Source organism: Hevea brasiliensis, chromosome 1, assembly GCF_030052815.1.
Source record: "Hevea brasiliensis isolate MT/VB/25A 57/8 chromosome 1, ASM3005281v1, whole genome shotgun sequence".
Taxonomy (NCBI): Eukaryota; Viridiplantae; Streptophyta; class Magnoliopsida; order Malpighiales; family Euphorbiaceae; genus Hevea; species Hevea brasiliensis.
Genome location: NC_079493.1, coordinates 120,514,653 through 120,533,590, shown reverse-complemented (window position 1 = coordinate 120,533,590; position 18,938 = coordinate 120,514,653). Strand labels below are relative to the sequence as shown.

Genomic DNA, 18,938 nt, shown 5'->3' with positions numbered 1-18,938 from the left:
AGTGTTGGCATTGATTTCCCTTCGTTTTGTGATGTATTTATTATTTACAGGTGGACACAGAATTTTGCATTTATATATCAAGTCTGATAATATTCTTCTTGATGACACATTTAAGCCAAAGGTAAAGAGTACTATAAATTAAACATTTATAACTATATTTATAGTAGTGAGATGTTTAAAATTATGTGAGTAATTAATTGTAGATTAGAATATTGACTATACAATAATGCAGTAAATCTAAGTGGAACATTATTTTTCAGCTTGCAGAGTTCGGAAGTGCGAAGATTTTCCCGGATTCTTTTACTCATCTCTCTATCAGCCAAATCATGAAAAATTCCGGGTGCAGAAATTTTCTATATTTTTGTTGCCTGAGAAAAATTATATTGCAGCCATGTTATGGAGTTTTGGCATCTTAGGAATAGAAAAGAAGATAAGAATCTTAGCATATATATATATATATTGCCACTAGGAATAGAAAAATCATATTGCTGGTATGTTATGGAGTTTTGGGAATATATTTCTTGAACCGTTTTTCTCGTATCTCATAGCTTTTTCCAATTCCAACTGCAGTTATATGGCACCTGAATATCAAACTACCATCAAGCTTACTGATAAGCTTGACATTTATTCCTTTGGTGTAATTCTTTTGGAGTTGATTACTGGGAAACAACCTGTTGGGCATTTCAGTGGGCACACTAACATGGTTAAATGGGTACGTAGCTATCCCAACTAATCTAGTCTAAAATTGCAATCTGCGTAAGAATATTGGTCATAAGAGAAATTCAACCTATTTCCGTTGGACAAATCATTTTTTATTCATTTTTTTTTATCACTTTGATGAAAAGTAGAGCTCCGTTTTGAGCTCAACTAGTATAACAATCCTTTAATTTCATGTATTAATATACAGGCCAAGCCCATGCTCTCAAAAAGTTTGTTCAAAGGCAAGGACAAGTTCAATTTTGTTGATGAGAAATTAAAGGGGTACTATGACCCTAAACAAATGGATCAAATGGTTGCTTGTGTTTTAGCTTGTGTACATGATGATCCACAACGTAGGCCACCAATGAGTCAGGTAATTCCACGCCAAGCTCGATATATTCTATTACTTGTCTTAATTTGTTCTATCAATTTTATCATTTGGATTGCTAATACCCTTTTTTCCATTTTTGCGCAAAGCAGATACTTGAAGTTCTGGAAGGACATAAAAGTCTGGAAGATTCAATCAGATACTTGAAGTTATAAATCTGAAACTCAGATGAAATACTTTGATGGGAATAACCCGGCAAACTAGCCTTCATTCCAGTTATTCATTGCTATAAATATTAAAACTTATTTTGTTTGGTATTAAAAATTTAATGGGAATAAGTTTGTGGCTTTGCTTTGTACAAGTCGTGGACTCTTTGAGCTTCTTTTCAGATTTTTCACTTGATTTGGATTTTTTGAGTTAGAACTATTGGTTGCTTGCCTCCTATCATTTAATTTGTAATTTTTTTTTCCCTGAAAAATGGTTCAAATTAACGATTTAATGATACAGCACTGTGACGTGACTTGCATGGAATAACAAGCAAATTATATATGAACATGTAAAGGTGAGTAAGTCTCCAAAAAATCGTAACTACCAAACAGTTTTTTTTTTTCAAATAAAATAAAAATTATTTTTATATATTTCTCAATGTATAATTTATTTGTTATTCCATGTAATCTCTTTACATGAAATCATGGCGATACAATAAAATTAGTCTTTAATAAATATGAGTTTTTTAAATAAAATAATTATTATATAATTTTAATTCAAAGAATATATTTGTCGTAAATAAACTTTAATGGATAAAGAAAATGATTAATTATAAAAACATTGTGAGATTTTCTCTAATCTAAAGTATATTGAAAACTATCACAAAGTTCTTCAGTAAGCTTAGAGTTATTTACATAAAAATAACTTAAGTCAACATGACTTGACTCCCTCTCATTATATATCCTCCATTTCTTTCTTTGTAACGGCCGATGTGGGACTCCAATAAATATTACTTCAAAAATATATTAATTATAATACATTTATATGAGTTTATGCTATATTAATGTAATTTATTTTAAAATGTATAATTTCTTTTATACTTTATGATTTATGGATAATTTTTATAGAATGATTATATTTTAATTTAATTTTGATTTCACTAAGATTATTAATTTAATTTGTGCAAAAAAAAAAATAGTGGATAAAAGCTTTGAATTTTTTATTTTTAAATTCTAAAAATATAAATGAAAATGTTAGATTTTTTTTCGACTCAATCTTTTAATTTTTTTTTTTTTTTTTTGTATTTCTACATTATATTATAATTAACATTATTAATTTTAGCATAATTACAACAATTAGCATGATTATAGGAGATTTGTGTAGGATCATCAAGAGGAGTGCCATCAAGAGGTGTAAGTTTACAATTGAGCTCCATCGGGGTTGATACTGTTTTGCTATCGGTGAAGCCTGCTCGAGAAAGTAAGTCGGATGCATACTGTAATTATGCTACACAAATTTCCTATAATCATGCTAATTGCTGTAATTATACTCATAATTAAATTTTTGTATTTTAAAAATAGACTAAAACCTCTTTAAGTTACGGTTCTGACATACACTTTCATTTTTAAATTTTTTTTCTTAATTTTTAGCATTAATGAATAATAAAAATACCTTAATACGTCTTAAAATAAATTATTAATTTGTCTCTAATTGTTACTATTATAAAACTTTCATTTCTGAATTTTTATCATTATGAATATTCTAATTTTTAAATCTTTAATTAATAATTAAATTGATAAAAAAAAAAGAACTGATGAAAATATATTTTAGAGACTATTTCAACTATTTTGATGTGATATAAAAAATAATTTTACCCTGTTTAAAAAATTATTTTAATTTTTGAAATAATGCTCAATTTTTTACCTGTACAATTTAGTCTATTTTGGCCTTTTGAGTCAAATTAGTATAGAATTTTCAATTTATTCTCAAAATAATTCAACACTTCAAAAGTGAAATACACACACCAAATAAACTAAATATTTAAGAAATAATGCTTAGTTTGCCTCCAATATTTATTGAACATGTCAAAATTTTCATTTCTAATAATAATTATTTTTATTTTTATGTTATTAATTAAAATTTAAGAGAAAGACCAAAACCCTTTAGCACAAGTTAATTAAAATATTATTCTTATTTTCATTAATATAAAATAATTTTAATCTTAATTGAAAAAAACAAATTAACTTTTTAATTTCCTATTAATTTTAATATTCATTTTTATATTTTTAAATTATTTTTATGTTAAAACTAAAATTAATTATAATTAACTTAAATTAATAAATATAAAAATTATTATTTTTATGCTTGCATATAAATAATAAATATTACAAAACTATAGTCAAATTAATATTAATTAAATAAAATTTATAACTATAAAAAATATTATTTTTATATTTCATATAATAAACCAAAATTAAGAAATAGAAATAAATTAATTACTTTAAAATTAAAATATATAAATATGTATTTTAAAAAAAAAAAAAGTCAATCACGCACAGAGAAAGGTTATGGGTTTCACGCAGGGGAAAATTAGGCCTATATGAGCTTAAATAAAAAATTTTGAGCTAATTTAATTCCAAAGCAGATAATGAGTAAAATCAGATAGAGTTGTTATATATTATCTTCGTAATTTTGTATGTAGGATACTTTACATAAATTACAAGTTAATTATAAATTATCGTGTGTCTATATACATATAAATATTATTTAATAATTATAATATTTTAAGACGGGTTACATATATATTTAATAATTATTGGCTTAATTTGCAATCACGTAGATGATTCTACATAAAATTACAGGAATTTTATATAATTTGTTACTGGGTAGTCTTGTAAAATATATATGTAGTCTTAGCATGTTTATTAATATTTTATTAATTAAAAATTTTGAAAATTAAATAAATATTATTAAATAAATTGGTGTAATTATAAAAAATTTAATAGAAATAAAATAAATTATTAATTATTAAAAATTAAAATAATTTATCTATAACTATTACCTATCTCGATTGTCTCGAAAAGCCAGAAGAGCATCCTCCCCCATTGATCTTGATCTTTTAAAGTTAGAACAAGAGAATTTAATTTGGGCCAGCTAAGCCATTGGACCTTCCTACCATACAAACTCAAGCCCCTATTCCCTTTATTCCTGCAATATTCCTGTCTGCCTTGAGTCAGCCTCTTACTTTAGAACCGCTAGAAAACCCAAGCCCAGTTGACCATTTTTCAAATTAAAAATTAGGATTATACGATGACCATATAGGTTGTGGGTCAAAATGTATGCTGTTGATCAATTTTAAGAGCTATAATTTAAATATGGTTGGAAAGATATTAAATTCTAGAGGTAGTCCTCCACCATATACAACTTCACCAAATAATATCAAAATCTGACAATTTGACATTAGGTCATTACCATTGATATAATTATGATTATTAATGAGCTCTTGGTCTTGGTCTATATATTATAAAATGTCCAATTGAATAAAAACATTTAATGAAATTTGGGGGTGACAGAATTTGGGAATATACGGTCAAACAAATTTATTATATCATGAATCCAGCTAATGGAAAATCACATAAAAAACCAGAAGAGCTTTTTCATATTCATTATATATTCAAATTGCGCGGCTGACGTCTTCCAATTAGCCACCACAAATGTAATAGTAGGTTAATTTATCAATTAACTAATGAAAAATTTTATTTAGACTTAATAATTATATATTTAAAATATAAATATATAAATTTCACTAATATATAAACGAATTCATATTAAGATCAAAATGCTAAAGATGAAAATTTTATATGCTATCAATAATTAAATAATAAATTTATTCCAAAGCATAATGTTTTTGACGTATTAAATTCATATAAATTTTTCGTCCTATAGTAGCTAATAAGTAGATTGGTAGGTGTACTGTTTCCTTCATTAATCCAAGTCTATAATTGATGACATCGAAAATTAATTAATTTATTAATTAATCTAATTACTATTATATATGTGGTTGGTAATATGGCAGCTGTCACTGCCAGGCGTAATTAATCAACTCCAAGTCTCCGATATTAAATGCTCTTCCATCCTTGAATATTCTGTTGATCTGTTGGACGTTAGTGATGATGGTTGACATTTTATAATATATAGACCCAGACCAAAGAGTTCATTGGCTATGATTTTGATAATATGTCATTTTCATTGATTAAGAAAACCTAAAATTTAATCCGTGATTAATTAAACTAAAAAATTGAATTAAGCTGTTGGGTGTGGTATTTTTTTTAATTGATACAATTAATTTTGATTGAGGCGAATTTAAAATCTTATAGTCAAGGGCAGAACTAAAAAATTATGTTTAAAAGCCAAAAATGAAAATTAAAAAGAAGTTAAATTAAATCTTGACAAAAATATAAAAACTAAAATAAAAATATAAAATATTATGAAATTAAAAATTAAATAATATAAAAATAAAATTTACATAAAAGTGTGAAGTTAAAAAAAATGAAAGTATTAAAGGACCAAATTGTTTTTTTTTTTTTAAAAAAAAACTAAAATGTATAGATATAATTTTAATTTTAAACTTTTTTGAGAGAGCAAATAGTATATTTTTTTTTAAAAAACAAATTATAGATAAAAATTTAATTTTAAAAGTTTTTGAGAAGGCCACAGCCCCTTCTAAGCACTGAGTAGTTTTGCCCTTGCTTATAGTCATAGAGAAAATTTTAATACCATTGAAATAAAAATTATTAAAATAAGTTAAAAAGAGCTTCATGATAGCCACTATGTGAAGAAATAAATCTAAAATTATGTATATGAATGTAGTAAATTTTTATAAATTTTTTTTAAATTACTTGTCCTTTTGAAAATTAATGCAATCAACTCAAATGATGATTTTTTTTTTATAAGCAAAGAATTTTATTAATAATATTAAAATTTGAAGATTGATAGGCTAACCCAATACAACTTACCTAGAAAGTTGCATGCTAAGTTAAAACACCTACTGACATCAAAGCCTAAACCCCAAATACATCAAAGTCAAGAGACCAAGCATACAGCCAAAAAGTTTTTTTAATAAACAAAAGCAGAGCTAGATAAAACCAAACCAACAAAAGAAAACGTAGCAGCAAGTAAATTTTGACAGATCAAATTTGAATGATGCAGCAACACTGAAGACTAAAAATAGAGCACTACCCAAACAAGCAGCGACTCAAATCCAAACTAAAAAATGAATAAAGTAGGCTAAAAATAAACCAGCATCTGATAGAGATTCATATGATAACCAATAGAATGAAGCAACCAGCAACTGAATGAAATTAGGATCAAAATCAATAATCATCACCACCACCAAAGCACTCTAATGACCCTCCTATAGACAACAGCAACAAAATTGGAGCATGCATCTTTTCTTAGCTGTCATTTATCAATACACAGCACATTAGAGTGCCAAACAGACCCGAAGCAAAGATAGATTACTGGTGATTAAAGGCGAGAATGAAAAGATTAGATTTTTTTTTTTTTAAAGAATGAATTTTTTTCAGTTGCCTTGGAATTCACTGAAAAACAAAGAAAGGATTTTTTTTTTTTTTTAAACGCTATGTATATATCGTGCACTTAATTTCTATTAAAGAAATCGTCAATATGAAAACTAAGAAAAATTTAAGGAAACAACTTGATCAAATAAAACTGTAAGTCTCAATAACTCAACTGATATGTAAGTCTATATTAATGGGAAACTGCCGATTGTTATTATTGGCTCATATGGTCAACTTAACAATATATATCGCAGCTAATAAATAGATCAGTAGGTATACATGTATTTTTTTTTAAAGCGATTATGATTGGCAAATACTCACATATAAGAAAATAAAAATTATTTTTGTCAATTCTACAGGAATTTAATTAAAAAAAATTCTCTTTTTCACAAATCAATCAAGCCTCGATTTTGACATAATCAAAATAAAAATTCTTTTATTCTCAGAAATCATATTTGAATTTATAAAATGCTCTCATTTTCATTCTTAAAATTCAATTAAAACATGATTTTAATGTCAAATTCTGCTTTTAAAATTAATATGAGTTACTTAGTTTCACAGACATATAGATATGACTCAAAAATTTTTCTAATTAGTTTTTCGCCCTTTGCTTATAAATACTTGCAAGAAAACTATTAGGCCACGATATTGCGCCTGCCGTTGTTAACGATGGTGGTAGCATAGCTTTAGCGGCTCTGCAATTTATGATGGGTTGTATCCCGAGCAAGCCCATTATTGAGGCAGATCACACTGGCACGAGATCAGGTATTGTTTTAAGCAACAGATGCTCTTGAATTATGTTCTGTTTCATGAAGGAATCATTTAGATTAGAAGTTGTTTATCAGTTTGGTGGATACATAGACTATATTTGTACTTTCTCTCCTCCCGTTTTCTTTCTCCCCTGACTTTGCGGCGAGTTATGATTTTGCTCAGATGGTGGCTTACCAGCTCCGCGACCAGCGTTGCTGCCTGACCACTCACCGGGCAGAGATCCGATTGAACATAGCTCATCTCCTAATGAAAATCAGAGTCATGCATCTACCTCTAAGAATAATCAAGGTTATGGGCCGAGGCGATTTACTTATAAAGAACTAGCTATTGCAACTGATCATTTCTCCAACAACTTTCTCCTTGGCGAGGGTGGATTTGGTCAAGTCTATCGAGGATCCATAGATGGTAAATTCTATGCTATTAAGAAACTTAAAAAGCTGCCAGATGAACATACTGAAGCAGCAATGGAGGACGAGATTAAGATCATTAGCAGTGTCCGTCATCGAAATCTTGTTGAGCTGATAGGGTACTGCATTGAAGGAGCCAATAAATTGCTTGTTTTAGAGTTTTTTCCCAATAAATCCTTGAAATCTCATTTACATGGTGAGTCCTTTTTCGTGCTTTGAAATATTAATATGAAAAAATAATAAATGATATTAAAATCTTATAAATAAGTAATGGCATCACAGGAAAGGAAGGAAATAAGATTTTGGAGTGGTCAAATAGAATGAAAATTGCTGTAGGTTCTGCGAAGGGATTGAATATCTACATGAAGACTGTAAGCAATCGATACTCACTGATTGCTAGGCCTTTTCGCTGTATATAAGTTTTTTTTTTTTTTTCCTGTTAAAGTTTATTACTTTCTTCATGTTATATGTTTAGGTAAAGACAAAATTATACACCGAGATATTAAAACGGACAATATTGTTCTCGACAATAACTTTGAACTAAAGGTAAGATAATTTATTACAATTATATGAAATGTTTAATGTATAATGTAATTCCTGAACTTCATATTTGGATTGAATCAACTTTATATTTGATGTTGTTTTATATTAATTTTTTTTTATAAGCAACTATCAACGAACAATATTAATTTTTTTTCCAGGTTACAGATTTTGGACTATCCTTATTTTTTCCAGAAAATGTTACTCACATTTCCAAATCCATTAAGGGAACTGAAGTGTGAGAATTATTTTTTAGCCTTCTTTTTATTTTATTATATCAATATTATGGTACACATTCGATAGAGTTAGAAAATAAAATAAAGCATGATAAAAACAAAGAAAAACCAAAATTTTGGGCTTCTTTAGCAAAAATTTTCCATTTTTTTATGGAAGCATTTCTTATCTAATTTTTCATTATGCTTTTCTAACTGCAGTTATGTAGACCCTGAGTATTCTGGAAGAGTTTCTTATAAATCAGATGTTTATTCTTTTGGCGTTGTACTTTTAGAATTAATTGCGGGAAGACAGCCTAATTTTGAAGGCACTACAATCGTTGATTGGGTATGATACTAGTCTTTTTTTTTTTTTTTTTTTTTTTTTAATAGGTATATATGACACTAATCTAGAAATTTGAGATCTTTTACATAGGTAAAATACTTAGTTTTGAAAGCACTATAATTATTGATTGGGTATTATGTCACGACCCAACCTATGAGCCGGACCGGCACTAGGACCTGGGCCAGCCTAAAGCCCCCGAGGCCCGTAGTAAGCTTAACTATTCCTCAACCCAACTCTCAGGCCCATTTTGGCCCAATTTCAAGAATTCAACTGGACAGAGTCCGGTCATAAAATGGACCTTTCAACGGGGAGTTTTTGACTCACCGGACCTGTAAACACAATATATAATCAATTGGGGAAGCTCAGCTCACCCTCCATATACTCAAATGTCACAAAAATAAATGGGAGCTCAGCTCCCTCATCCAGTCCAACATACATACATATAATAAATTTACAGGTCTAACATGGTAATTATATTACAAATCCAAATCAAATAAATATTTCTAATACATGCAGAAATTCTAGGAGTTAATAGAATTATACAAATATTAATAAACGACCTGCGAAGAAGAAAAGCATATTAACCACAACAAATATCCTCCTGTAGCCTAGAAAAAATAATGAAGAGGAGTGAGCATTCAACTCAGAGAGTAAAATATTAATTTAAACCATAATCTCTATAGCTATCTAAAGCTAATGCACCCTGCGAAGTGAAATGCAACATCGTCATATTTTCACATCATAACAGCAAAAAGGTAATTTGGAGCACTCACATCATAACAGCAAAAAGGTAATTTGGAGCACTCACACACCCGATAATGTCAAACAATACATATATGGGAGCTGATCCCCTATACAGCCCTCTTAATCCAAACTGTGCCAGCGAAGAACTCAAGCTCGGACTTTCGCTTAATAAACCAAATCAGGGTCCCAGCGAAGAACTCAAGCCGTGTCTACCCCGAAGGACCGAGTCCCAGCGAAGATCTCAAGCCGTGTCTACCCATCCTGTCCATAGCCAACACCACATCACACGCACGCCAACGCACGCACACTGCTCCAAATTACCACAACAACATCCATGGCACTTTAACAGTTATGAATGCAATATAAAATGTGCCTAGAGTTTAACTACATGGATATATACATATAAGTGATGCATGGGCATGCTTGAACATATAATAATATCGAAATTATAATTAAAATTAATATTTTACTCACAGACTCAACCGAAGTCACTATGGCGGCTGGGTGGAGGAGGAAGGCTGTCCCGACTCACCTGATAATTTTATTATAATTATTTAATACAATTGACTCAGTACAAATCAAGAAAAGACCAAATATGTCCTAAGTCGTGCCGAAAATCCGGCATAGTCTCCCCTATACCTAGGACCTACCCAACCTGCAAAAAGGCTTAAAACACACTTCCATATCCACAAACCATATATCCACAACTCAATCACATCACACAGCCCCTCCTACGCCCATCCAAGTAGTCATCAATCACAACATGTAAAATTACAGTTTAGTCCTCATAATTTAACCCTCTTACAAAAACTACCCAAATGAGTTGTAAAAATTCTAAAACTTTGCCCCACGGTCCTTAGTATCATTACTAAGCTAATGCAAAAGGAATTATAATTTTCTAAGCTACCACGAATATTTTATGAATTTTTAATCCAATTCAAGCACTAGAAAATTACGAAAAAGTGAGGTTCGGGTTTACCTATGTCGATTCAGACTCCGGGGACGTGCTCGGGACGTCTGACAATGGTGGGTAGCCAAAATCTCGATCCAATTCCAAGACTTTTTCGATAGCCGGTCTGTCTGGCCGGAATTTCATAGACCCGGACAACCATCGAATTTCCGCGAATTGAAGGTACCTAAACGAAGCCCACAACACGGGAGTTAGTATATAATTTTTACGAAATTTTCTAAGCTCATTTAGTGCTCGGAAAAGCACTACGAAGTTTCGTGGGATCCAATGAAAAACGGTGTCAGAATATTTCGAAATTTATATGGCCGCGAAGCTCTCGACGAGTGGAGCCCTCTGGTACTCTCAATTTTCTCGTGGGGTTCACGGTTTGCGAGAAATCTAGCCCAAAAGTCGAAATAGGCTAAAACTTTCCGGACAAAAATTGGATAAATCGCTCGATGGATTTTGGTATTCTTGGTGTCTATGAAAAGCTCTCGAGGTGTAGATGGTGTTTGTTTGACACAACCTGTCCAATGGTGGCCGGATCGGCGGATTCGCCCGAAGCTAAAGCGCTTGCAGTGAGTGTTCGCGCGGGTTTTCCGGCCGCCTGGAGCGTCGGCCGGCCATGGGGAGGCACTGGGGCGGTGCGCCTGCAAGGTGGGGAAGGCTAGGTGGCGGCGGCGCGGCCTGGGGAGGAGGGAGGAGAGAGAAAATGGGAGAGAGAGGAAGGAGGGTCGGGACGCACGGGGAAGAGAAGAAAAGAAGGAGGGAGGCCGGTCCGATTCGACCGGTCCGATCCGGTCCAGTTCGATTCAACCGGTTCGATTCATGATACAAAATTTTGAATTTTTACTCTGCCTTGGGACCTAAAAAATTCTAGAAAACTCAGAAAAATTCGTAGAGTCCAAATATATTTTTAGTTTTGCCATGTGGTCTTTAAATTAATTTTTAAAAATCATCAAATTTTATATTTTTGAAAAATCAAACCCAATTTTTAAAATCCGAAAAATTTCAAATAATTTCCTAAAATTTAAATAAAATAAAATATTAATATTACTCATAAAATAAAAAAAAAATTAAAAATTTGGGGTGTTACATATTATTTTTACAAGGATGAAAGCTCTTAAAACTTCGCAAAAGTTTTCTTTGAAATTGAAGGTCTTCATGAAGTAGAAATTGGTGAAATAATACTTTATATAGAGGCTTTTGAAATAGATTTGTTGGACGTCAAAATCAAAGAGAATAACGCTTGAAAAATTAGTCATTATTTTGTCTTCTCTGCAAAACTGTTAGATCTGAAAGTCTAATAACATTTTATGTCTAATTGTAAAACTATTTTTCTAGTTTTGAATATGCCTGAAATGCAATCTTGAAAGAACTGAAATTAGCCATCTAATTTTGAAATTAACCGTCTAAATATACTTCTGCCCGGAAATGCCAAAAATGCATTTTGGCCCCGAGGCAAAATTAGTTGTCTAATTACTCCATAATACTTTGATTTTTCATGCTATATAACCACTTCGAACTTTCATTTTTCTTTATTTTCAAACATCTTTAACACTTTTTGTTCATCAAGTGCAACCTGAAACTTCTCAAATAAATTTTTCAATCATACACGAGATTTTCACCTCATGTGGTTTCTTGTTCAATTTTTTCAAAAGTCTTGCTTGTTCTTGCAAATTATAGTTTAATTTTGATGAAAAAATGATGAATATTTATTTATTAATATTCAGGCAAAGACTCGAATTAAACAAGCTTTGAAAGAAGAACACACCACCCTTGTCGATTTTAGATTATCAAAATATGATAAAAAGGAAATGAATCGGATGATTTCTTGTGCAGCAGCTTGTTTATATAAACCTTTAGAATCTCGTCCATCAATGAACCAGGTAAAAGTTTACCATGCACACGTGTGTGTGTAATTGGCGTGTGCCAGATTATTCACAATTAATTCTGTTAAAGCATTTAAAAACTGAGAGTACTTGCATAGTTAATATATAACCTTTTTAATATGTTATGCCATGCAGATAGTTCAAGCTCTTGAAGACGTTATTCCTTTGGAGAATATATGGGATGAGAACGATAACAACTTCCTACACAGTACTATATTTTAAATTTGCATTTCTTATAGCAATTATGCTTTATTTGCTTAGCAAAAAAAATAACTAATAGCTTGAAAAACATTATTTAAGAAAATAATTTATTTTCCACATATGGTTTGGGCAAAACTATTGATAAAATGAAATTATTTTCTAAGTATTTGGAGGACACTAAAAAAAATAATTTTTTTAATTTATAATACTATAAAATATTTAGATTTTAAAATATAATTTTTTATAATTTATTGTTAAATATAAAACAAAAAATTGTAAAAATGATAAATTGTGATGGCCTCCACTAACCATTGACCTTGAACACCTTTTTCTCTAATGGAATTTTACATTTGGTCTAAAAACGTTTACGTTATAATTTGATCTAGACCTTACGGATCTAACTATATTGTCTCCTCCTTTTATTTATGCTTGTGTGAATTCATTTTGGTTCCCCGTCCAGGTGGCAGACCTCAGCATATCCCTCAACTTCAGAGTACTGCTCAGCCTGAGCCTCTTAGAAATGGACAAACTCCACCAAATGGCCTTCAGAAGCTTGAAAAGTTATATACATACAAAGAACTAGCAGAGGCAACTGGGGATTTCTCCAACAACAACCTTCTTGGCGAGGGTGGTTTTGGTCAAGTTTTTAAGGGAAAATTTCCAGATGGTGAAGTGGTTGCCATTAAGAAGTTTAAATTTAACGCTGGAACGGCGGAAATGGAAGGGGCGAAACGTCTATTTGAGTTTGAGATTCGAACCATTAGCCCCATCCGCCACCGGAATCTTGTGGAGGTGCTGGGATATTGCAGTGACAAAGCCGATACATTGTTTGTTTGTGAGTTTGTTCCCAACAAATCATTGAGATATCATTTGCAGGGTCAGTCCTTTCGCTAGTTTAATTACTTCCAAATATGCCATGTGTGATTATTACCAATTTTACAGAGATGAGGTTAGGATTGTTGAAACTCCGAAATCGACCTTTAATTTCCCCTTTACAACTTTTTTGATGTATTTAGAGACAAAAAAAAAAGAGTACACTGATTGATTGAGCTGGAAAATATGATATTGTTTCCTTACTGAAGGAAAATAACATTGCAGGAAAGGAAAATAAGATTATCAATTGGTCAAACAGAATGAAAATTGCCAAAGGCTCTGCTAAAGGATTGGCATATTTACATGAAGAATGTAAGTGTTTATGATTTGGCTGTACTTTCTTTTTATCAACTTTTAAGAGTTATTGGTGTCTGAAATTCACTCTCTTTTCTCAATATTAATGTCTTTAGGTACACCTAGAATCATTCACCGAGATATCAAGAGCGAAAACATTCTTCTTGATAATAACTTTGAACCAAAGGTAATATGTAACTCATTCTCATTACCTACTTTTATAACCCATTAAGAAGACAAAAGCCCTTGTAATATAGAAGGTTTGTGGTGATCACTGATCAGACTATTATTTATTGAACTAAGCTATTTTGTAACTCACTTAATTTATATTTGGCCTGAAAAGTGCTTAATTAATACAATGATTTTGCCAACTCAAAGGCAATCTAGAGATTTCTATTGATTTAAGAGAAAAATCTATTGATTTTGATATACTTGTATTTTTTTCCGCTTTTCAGATTGCAGATTTTGGACTTGCTAAAGATTTTCTGGATTCTCAGAGTCACGTTTCCAGTAAACTAAGGGGAACTTTTGGGTAAAGATGCATTTTTAGTTATCTCCTATACATTAGTTGAGAACAATTACATAATCTCCTCTCCCTATCATTATATGTAAAATATGTCTTGAACTTCAATTTGTGTATTGTAGTTACTTGGCTCCTGAGTATGTCAATGATGAAAGGCTTACTGATAAATCCGATGTCTTTTCCTTTGGAGTGGTGCTTTTGGAGTTGATTACTGGAAAACTAGCCGTTGAAAAGGAAGACAATGTTGCCATCAACTTGGCCATCTGGGTACTTGTTCCTCCCCATCCACATTATTACTCTTTAACACTCAACACATTCTTACAAATCTTGCATCGTCATATTCTTAACTTATTAATTATCATATGATTCTCAGAAAATTTGGAGATTTCAAGAGAGGAATTGACATATAAATTGATAACATAGTATATAATTAGCTGCACTAGATTTGGGTTCTCACAGTATATAAATTGACAGTGGGGTAGAACAACGTTTGAGGTGGGGAAGACATTGTTTTTGGGTGTTAATTGCTCCCCTCTCAAGTTTGTTTTAGGAAATAAAATATGAATTTGCTTTTAAAAAGAAGAAAATATTTTATATTATCAACATTTCAAAAATAAAATAGAAAATGGTCTAATAGAGAAAAGAAGCCAAACATTTGTAATAAATCACAATTATAGTCTATTATTTAATTTTTTTTATAGTTAAATTTTTATACTTTGTTACAATTATAGTTAAAGAATTTAATTGAATTTAAAAATAGTTAATGATAAATTACACTATAATCCTTGAAGTTTTATTTTATTAACAAAAGAGTCTACTAGTTTAATTTATTTAAATATTTTTTTTATTTGTTTTATAGCATATCTTTTATATTTACTTTTAATTGACATTTCATACTAAAAAAATAATTTTATTGATTAAAATATATTTTAGTATCAAAACATTATATTAGTTATATATAAGGGAATAATTTCCTTTTTCATAACATCCAACATAATTCAAATCTGAAATTCCAGCATAGCATTTTTTTTTATTTGGAAACAATCAAATATATTATAAGCTACCCATGGGTAAATAATTATTTTCAACACCTTTTTTAGTAGAAAGTGTGAAACATAGACTTAGGAACATATTCTCAGGAACATATTAAGAAGAGCTTTGGGCATGATCATAAGTGAAATATGTATGTAAATAAAAACTTACCACATAAATTTTTAAATGTTTATAATTTTATGGTTTATTATTAATTAGTATAGTTGATGTTTTCTTGACATTTTAATTTTGTACTTAATTTGTTCTCTAATTAAAATAAAAAAGAAATTTTAGTTATAGTTGAAGATTTATTGATCATGCGTCTAATATATAGTTTATTTTAATTAACATGTACATTTTATTTAATTAATATCATAGTTCATGTAAGATGCATTCTTTTTAATTATATATTCTTTTTTTAAATTTGCTTTATATTTTATTTTTGAATGCATAGATTTGTTTGATTTGATTTAAAAAATAATTACGTTAATTTTAATTAATAAAAATATTTTTTAGTATATAATTTCAATTGAAAATAAATATAAATTATATTGTATATAATAAATAAAAATATTTATTTATTATATAACTATTTTAATAATTAAATAAAATTTTAGAGACTATATTATAATTTATCATTAACTTTTAAAATTTAATTTAGCTCATTTGGTTTTAATCATATCAAATCACAAATATTTGACCATAACACAATTAAAATAATTTGTTATAAAGCGCAAATGTTTGACTTTTTTTAATATTAAGTTAAAAGAAAACTGTTTTTTTCTTATTCTAATATAAATCTCTATGTACAACTTATGCAAATATGTATTTCAATCTATCAATCATTATATTAATTTTAGTCTTTCAAAATTCAGGCAGTGCCTCTAGTTAAAGAAGCTTTGCGCGCCAACAACTATAAGGCTCTTGCTGATTCGAAGTTACAAGACTATGATAATAATGAAATGATTAGAATGATTTATTGTGCTGTAACTTGTGTATATAAACCTGAAAAATTGCGCCAAAAAATGAGCCAGGTAAATCCACATGAGCTAGATATATACTATGCTATGTTTCGAATTCTTTCCTTTTTCAATCTTATTCATATATCATTAGACTGCACTAGCATCATCAATTGTTAGAAAATGGAAATTTTTGTTACAGATAGTTGAAGTCCTACAAGGAAATATGGCAGTGGAGCGTATATGGGTGAGTGGGGACACCAATTTCCTATACAATGGAGCTCCATATCTATCGTTGCCTGATGAAAACTCAGATTTTAACTCTACTGCTCTACCCAATACAACGTCAGAGTCGGCTCAAGAAACTGAATAGTTGTTGCTTATTGAGTCAGCTCATTAGGTGGGTCGAATCTTTGCACGAATCACAAGCCTTTTTGAGTTTGTTGGTGTTGTTTTAAGACTTTAATTTTAGTTTTTTTAAAGGAATTAAGACTTTTTTTTTTCTCATTTGAGTAATTTATTTATTGATATCTTTTGTTTAAATAACTAACCTAATATTTAATAATTATTAAAGTTAACTCTCTTATTTTAAGTTATCATTAAAATAAAATTATATAGGATTACCGGACGAAACTAAATAAAACTCATCAGTGACGCAAGTGCACTTGCTGAAATTTAAAAACGTTAGAATTTTTGAAAATTTTAATTACTTTTATAATTTATATGTGAATTTTAGTTAAAATGCCTCCATTGAAATTTTAAATTTCCCCATATATTAAAATTGGGCAAACTTAACTAGTTAAATTATGTAATTTATTAAAAATTTTTATTCCATAGACTCACTATAAGGCTAATTGCTATTGATTATTTGATAAAACGATACAATTAAAAACTAGTGAGATTAAAAGCAAAAGACTAATGTAAATTTCAATAGCTTAATTTAATTTGAGTATCAATTATATTTTCATTTATTATACTATAATTTTAAAATATATTTCACAAGGAATATTAATTTTAATAAAAAGCTATAAATTTCAACATTATTTTGATATTATAATTAATATATGATTTTAATTCAAAAAATATATTTATCATAAATAAACTTTATTGGATTGTAAAAAAGGGATTAATTATACTTAAAGATATTATATTAAAGAATAATATATATATATATATATATATATATATATATATATATATATATATATATATATATATATATATATATATATATCCTCAAAATATGTATAATTAATTTTTTTAATTGGAGAAAATTTATCAACAGAAAACAAAGAAAAATTTAGCATCAACGAAATCATCTAAAATCAAGTCAATAGGCCATTCCCATACATCTGACGTAGGCAAAGTGAAAAAAGATAAAAAAAATAAAAATAAAAATAAAAATGTAGAGTTTGATAAAGAGAACCAAAAAAGTGCTGCAGTGACCAAAGCCCTCACTTTGCAGATGTGGGAGAAACATCAGCAGATCTGATGCAAAATGCACCAAAACCCCAATAACCAAAATGGAGAAACATTAGCAAACTTTATAAAATAAAGCAAAATTCCAAGGAATAGAAACTCGATTATCGTACACCAATATTATAATACCACAAACTAAATAGTACAACAAAATGATATTAAATAAGAATGCAAATAGCAGCACACAAAAATAAACTGAAGTAAAAACAAGCATTTACTTAGTGGAGGTTAATTGACAACTTGGTGCATTGCGTAGAATTCACTGTTAAGAGTCGTCTATGGCTTCCTCAGGTAATGAAGCGTACGGTGATCCTTCGTATAGATACTTGCTATCATTTTTTAGCCATATATAATCCTTGGGTTTTATTGTTCCTTTCAGTACTTCAACTACCTGTATCACAAAACATGCAATCACTGATTGATTAATATATAAATTTATAATATATGATACCGTGTACTTACCTGGCTCATTTTTGGCCGTGATGTCATAGGCTTATATACACAGGCTGCAACACAATAAATCATTTGATTCATTTGCATTTTATCATAATTTTTTAGCAATTTAGAATCAACAAGATCATTATAATTTTCCGAATCCAAATTTGCTATGTCTGTGTCGTCCAAAACTTTTTTGAGTCGAGAAATTGCCTGAAATTTAAAAGACACAAACATATAAAATGAATGAGAATCTCAATGGATACACAAAGATTACTTAAGCATTTCATTAGACAGAAAAAAACAAAATAATAATCTCTACTGTATTTTTTAAAAATATGATGATGGCAATATTATTTTTTAAATATTACAATGATCACTACTTTGTTAGACAAATAATGATGATCACTTGCAAATATTATTTTTAATTTTTTTTTGTACTTACAATGATGGCAAAAGGGCAATTTTAGACTTTTATTAAATCATTCAAACTTTTTTTCTACTCTAAAAAAAAATGTAATGATTTGAATGAACCAAAATGTTAATAAAATGAAACTATATTATAAAAGCAATCCGCCGATTAGTAATTATGATCTAAGAGAAAAATGATATATCTTTTTATAAATTAAAATTTATCAGGCTACAGCTATGGAGAGCTTAAGCTCATATAAGTATAAGTTTATTAAT

The 18,938-nt window shown here is 29.2% G+C and overlaps 1 long non-coding RNA gene and 1 pseudogene across 1 annotated transcript; one reads left to right on the top strand and one right to left on the bottom strand.

Annotated features, from left to right (window-relative positions):
* Positions 1 to 5,083: 5,083 nt before the first annotated feature.
* LOC110645695 (serine/threonine-protein kinase PBL34-like) lies at positions 5,084 to 16,821 on the top strand (annotated as a pseudogene).
* Positions 16,822 to 17,861: 1,040 nt separating this feature from the next.
* Positions 17,862 to 18,516, bottom strand: LOC110645694 (uncharacterized). Its single transcript, XR_009149945.1, has 2 exons — positions 18,279 to 18,516; positions 17,862 to 18,207 (listed from the first exon to the last, which is right to left on the bottom strand). It is a non-coding gene; the product is annotated as an uncharacterized LOC110645694 (long non-coding RNA).
* Positions 18,517 to 18,938: the final 422 nt, after the last annotated feature.